Consider the following 6,174-nt stretch of genomic DNA (forward strand, 5'->3'; position numbering starts at 1 on the left):
CCCTTCGCTAAGAGCTGTGCAGCCGCAGCCGTGGTAAGCGGTGCCGGGTGCGGGGTGTCCCTGCAGCGCAGAGCACACTCCTGATCCCCGCTCAGCAGAGGTTGGGGCTCTGCCTGCACCTCCTGCCTTCCTGGGCGCTCCCTGACCCCCCTGGCCGCCGGGAACTGTTGAAGAAATGGATGAGGGAAACCCATGGTTGCATACGACTCGGCCCACGCCGATTCCAAGGCTGTTTCCGATGCCGTGAGTACCTTAGAGGGGCCACCTTAGAAATCAGCATAACGGTTGGCAGTCAGCGTTGCTTGTGGCAGGACTTGTGTCTCCCACTGCATGTTGACGCCGCCTTTTTTTGCGCAGCTCGGTGAGAAACCTGAAGAAATGCTGCCGCCAGCGTGTAGCGTGCGGTGGAGCATGGGACAGAGAGGTGCAAACCAATAAGGCGTAGCGCAGCTCCTGCTATGTCTTCTAGGCCAGTTTCCCCAACTGTTGAGCTACTTACGCTCGGGAACACCCTTTTGTGCGTACGGTCTTCCTTTCTGCAGTCCCTTATTTGCTGCAGTAACGTTGCTTTCAGTTCCGAAGCCAGAGCTGGATGCTCTTCCCGAGGAGTACCATGCTCCAGTGCCTCCTGTAAACATGTCCCAACCCTCCCGTGTTGAACTGCACACGTGAATTGCAATGTTTACTAAAGACATATTTGGAAGGAATCAGGCCCTGTCTGTCTCAAGACCTGATCCAGAGTGCCCGCTTTTGATTGAACCAAATAACCTCCCATGAACCAAACCAAAAAGCCCCAGTGTTTTCACTTACGTCCTGAGCAAACTTGATATGAAGTCCCTGAGGTGCACCGAGACTGTGAGTTTAGTGTATTCCCCGGTGTGCTGCAGGCCCTGGGCTCCAGTAACCTGTGCTGGATACCTGCCAGCCCGCTCCATGGCTCCACGTGGGAGCAAACCAAATAGTGCTGTTCATTAGAAACCAAGGTGTAAAAAAGTCGTTGCCATTGGCAGAGAACATTCACATTTGAATGCACTCGTACTTCTTCTTTGATCAATAAGACTCAGGAAGCAGGTAGAAGAGAGGAGCCCGTGACTTGTATCCTAGCAAACAGAGTAGGGGTGCAAGCTGGGGAAAATCAAGCTCTCCGTTGCTGTTCTGAATACCAAAGCGAGCAATAGTGAAGTGTGTGCGTGAGCTAAACAGGGTGATTTTCTACGTGGCATTGGGTCAGGAAAACAATTTCAGTGTTCTGGCAGATCAGGAGTCAGAGCCAGCCCTGAGCCTTCTCTTCTCACAGCTGCCCAGCGGCAGTTCCCTCAGCCTGCCCATGTGTGCCCTGTGCCCCGGCCCCGCACCACATGTGTCAGTGTCTTTCCTGCCCTGGGGAGACCAGAACGGGTCACAGGAGTCCGCATGCAGTCTCAAAAGTGTTTAATAGGAGAGGAGAGCATATCATTTTTATTTAAATTGTTTTTTCTTGTTCTTTTCTTGGGTTTTATCATTTTTTTTCTAATTGTTTTTTTTGTGTGTTTGTTTGTTTTTAATTGTTTATTGGCTAATCATGCCAGATGAGATGCATGATTATTATGGTTAATAAACTATTAAACTTTGCCAGAAACAAGAAAGCAGGGTAACTGACTGATGCACAAAAAAAGTGCTCTTGAGAACAAACTGGAAAGTTTCAGGAATGTGTTTTTTCTCTCTTTTTATTGGTACTGAAATTTTTTTCCCATGAATTCTTATCTTGGCATCCAAATAAACCCCCAAAACATTCCCACACCGAGTTTCTAATTACTTTTTCTCTTGTGTTTCTTAAGTCTTTTTGTTTCAGCCTTTGAGAAGAAAGGACTGTCACCGATGTTACGTACCACTTTGGAGAAGGGGCTGTGCTCAATGCTCAATGCTATCGAGGACAAGAAGCAACCCAGGGGGGCCACCCTTGGGGCCCACCCCGGGAGTCAAGAAAGCTTCCTCCCCCTGGATGTGGGGCACAGGAGCCACCTTTGCGCAGCAGGAGCAGCAGGCACCTAGGCAAATGGCCCAAAGGAGCCCTGGCAAGGGGCTGTGCTCAGTGCTGCAGAGGAAGGCAAAAAACCCCCGGGGAGCAGTGCCAAGCTGCCCCGGGGGAAAATTGCTTCCTAACCACAGCACTGGTGATGGGCTTTTCACTGAGCGTGTGAGCAAGACCTCGTCCCACAGGCTGGTCACGCCTCCCAGGAGATGCCCAGGCCCTATCCTCTCTCAACCTGGAAGCATCTCAGGGGCTTCTGAGAGTGGCCATATGCCCCTGGCCTGGTGGACCTTGGAGGCAAGACTCCTTACTGCGCATGGCAGGACACCAGTGGGCGCTGCAAAGCTCTGGGACACCTTGCAACAACTCTGCATCCCATTTCTTACAGCTGCTGCCCTTGGCTTGACAGGGGATTAGGACAGAGAACTCTGCAGTGCTCCTTGAGGGCTCCTCCAGAAGGCATTCCCTTGGTCTTAACACTGGGCTTGGTGGTTCTTCTCATCTCCTGAGTAGCTGGCGTCCTCCCTGAGGGCTGCAGCAAGATTGCCGTCCATCGGATGGGCTTCAAACGTGGTCCTGCCAAGAGCTGGCCTTACAGTGAAAACCTCCAGCACCCTTGTCCCGCCTCCATTCTTCCTCCCTCCAAGTAATTCCACCACCTCCTCAAGGAGTTCACCACTTCCCTGGTGAGCCTGCCTGATGGCAGTGTGGATAGTCCACTTATGGCTAGCGGCTAACATTATCTGCGTTGTCGTCGTTGTTGCTTGGTTCAAGCTTGCCGTTTGGAGGGTCTCCGAGAGGCCCTGGCGATCCTGCCGCGCTTTGAGCACCGTGGTGCTGGAGGCACCCCAGCCGTGGTGGCATGGTGCCCCATCAGCCCTGAGGGAGATGGATCCACCTCCATTGCCTCCCCCTGATCTGCGGGTGGATCCACCTCCATTGCCTCCCCCTGGTCTGCGGGTGGATCCACCTCCATTGCCTCCCCCTGATCTGCGGGTGGATCCACCTCCATTGCCTCCCCCTGGTCTGCGGGTGGATCCACCTCCATTGGCTTCTCGCTATTCTGTGGCAGGTTGAGCTTCATGGTCTTGGATTGCTTGCTGTCGGCGCTTCTCTTCCCATCATCCAGCTTCCATTTGTTGGGATGTGCAGACATCCTCAGTGGTTCCAATGAACCTCTTCTTGCTTGTCCCACTCAATGTGGGCACTCGCCTTGCTTCACCGGCTCCTCTACCAAGCAGGCTTGGTGTGAGAATCTCCAGCTGCTGAGCGACCTGTGCACCAGCCACAGCGGTGCCTGCCTGTGTAACAATAGGCTGATGATGTCAACAACGGAAGCTGCTGTGGCTCCGACAGTGTCCCATGAGGTCCTGAAGGCCCCATTCCGGGCAGCCCTTTTGCTTGCCAGAGAGAAAGGCTGCCCCTGGGGCACCAGGACTGCCCTCCATCTCCCCTTGTGTGCCCTGGGCGCCAGCCCCCTCCTCATGACCGGCTTGGGGTGCCCTCAGTCGGACAGTGGCCACAGTGTCCCATGAGCATCAGGGAGCCTCCATGACCCTCTGTCCTGGTTTGAGCAACACGGGGCTCATTTCTCTTCTAATGCATGGGAAAACCACACTTTCAGAAGACTCCAGTGTCTGAATTTTGAAAATATGTACTTTATAGCCAGCTATGGTGTTTTGGTTTCAAGGTCTAGGCTTGCTGTGAAGGTGTTTTTGGTGATGCCTTGCTGTGCCTGTGCTGCCCTGGTGACATCAGATCTCAACATGCCCCTTTTAGCTCTGTTGTTCCAGTCCTCTGCTTTCATGGTTTGTCTAGCTACAGAAGGCTATAACTGACTTTTAAACTATGCACTGGTGTCATGGGGGGAAGGCGTCACCTCTCCTCTGTTTAATTGTTTCCTTTCTTCCTTTGGCTCATGCTGTTTTGTCCAGGTCACCGTGCGGACCACATCTTTAGAAGATTGTTTGTCTTTTCTTTGGGTTAGATTTTTACTAGCTTTTCGGTGGGCTCGTGCAAACCTCATGAGGTTCAAGCAGGCCAAATGCAAGGTCCTGCACCTGGGTTGCCGCAATCCCAAGCACAAATACAGTCTGGGTGGAGACTGGATTGAGAGCAGCCCTGAGGAGAGGTACTTGGGCATGTTGGTGGATGAGAAGCTCGACATGAGCCAACAATGTGCGCTCGCAGCCCGGAAAGCCGACCACATCCTGGGCTGCATCAAAAGAAGCATGGCCAGCAGGTCAAGGGAGGTGATTCTGCCCATCTACTCTGCTCTCGTGAGACCCCACCTGCAGTACCTGCAGTACTGTGTCCAGCTTTGGAGTCCTCAGCACAAGAAGGACACGGACCTGTGGAGCGGGTCCAGAGGAGGGCCACAAAGATGATCAGAGGGGTGGAGGACCTCTTCTAGGACAGTCTGAGACAGTTGGGGTTGTTCAGCCTGGAGAAGAGAAGGCTCCAGGGAGACCTTATAGCAGCCTTCCAGTATCTGAAGAGCATCTGAAGCTGGCGAGAGGCTTTTTGCAAGGGCATGTAGTGATAGGACAAGGGGGAATGGCTTGAAACTAGAATAGGGTAGATTTAGATTAGATATCAGGAAGAATTTTTTTCACTTTGAGGGATGGTAAGGCACTGGAAGAGGTTGCTCAGAGACGTTGTAGATGCCCCATCTCTGGAGGTGGTTAAGGCCAGGCTGAATGTGGCCTTGGGCAACCTGGTCTAGTGGGAGGTGTCCCTACCTATGGCAGGGGGGTTGGAACTACATGGTTGTTAAGGTCCCTTCCACCCTAAACCATGCTATGATTCTATGATGTAGTTCTTAATGGTCGAGTGCAGATTGTCTCTGGGCCATTTACTTGGTCTGAGTATACAGGCCAGTTATCTTTATTGGAAATGTTCTGCTATGTAAATACTTAGGCTGGTGCAGCTGTGACTGTCTGGAGGAGATTAACTGAAGGGTGTGTCTGCCTCTATAAGCTTGATATAGTTGATCGATTATAGAGGTTTAATCCTCCTTCTTTTTTTCATTGGATTGCATTATTTCTTCTTTTCTTGGGTACAATTTTAGGTTACCTATTTTTTAAAGGCTTGGATAATTTTTCTTGAGTCAAGTTATTTAATAAATCACTCCAGCCAATTACTGTTTGAGTGAAATAACTTGTATTCTTCATGATCTTGTTCCTGAGTACAAAACTGGGTTGGAATCATTGGGCATAGAGGAGAAGATATTGCAGAAATCACAATGCCTGCTTCATGCCAATTGTCATTCCCTTCTTTAACAGACCTGTTCAGAGCGTGTCAAATACTAGGTGGATCTAGTTCCCAGCCAAGCTTCTCCTCTTGTTCTCTGACCACTCTGCTGTAATTACCTCTTCTCCTTGTCAAAGAGATACAGCAACCAGCACTTTTTGAACATCTCATTGGTATGACAGTCCAAGTCAATAACTAAGAGACCCAAAGAAACAGGCTCGTAATCTGATTGATTGTGTAAATAAAGAGAAGCCCATAGCTTCTCCCAAAGCTTACTCCATACTTGCTAGAGAAAACTCCTTCCAATGCGTTCAGGAATAGAAAATGCAACGTCCTGCTTTCACACAGCACAGAGCCTTCCTAACAGTGAGCAGCAACTCCGAGTTTTTAACAAGTACACAGGAAACTGCATCCTCAGACTAAACACTGTATGTATAGTAAACCTTTGCTTTGTGTCTTACATAATCTTACTTCACCCAGCAAGAAGACCCACAGTCCAACAGTGGGCCCTTGGGAGGAACATGTGGAACAATCATTGTGTTCATGCTATCAATCAAAAGGCACATGGAAGCGGACCAATTCCTTGACTCTCATTCTCTTTCTTTAACAGGTGCATATGGATTGTTTTTCAAGTCTGCGCAAGAAGAAGATGTTCCTGTACATTTCCAGACTCCACATAAAAGTCTTGGCTGTAGAGGTGGAACGTTTCTTGTGCTGTAATTTAATCAACAGGAAGAGCTGTACACTTCAGAGAGAAAGTCAGCTAATGAAAACACCTAGCATCAAGAAATCCGTCAAAATATCTAACTCCACATGCATTTCCCAGTAAGACTACGGAGAAAACAGGGATGGAAACACAGAACCCGAAAGGAGCCTTCTCAGGCAAACCAGATAAATTCCTGTTACGACAG

The sequence above is a fragment of the Vanellus vanellus genome (assembly GCF_965231255.1).
Source record: "Vanellus vanellus genome assembly, chromosome: 2".
NCBI classification, from domain to species: Eukaryota; Metazoa; Chordata; class Aves; order Charadriiformes; family Charadriidae; genus Vanellus; species Vanellus vanellus.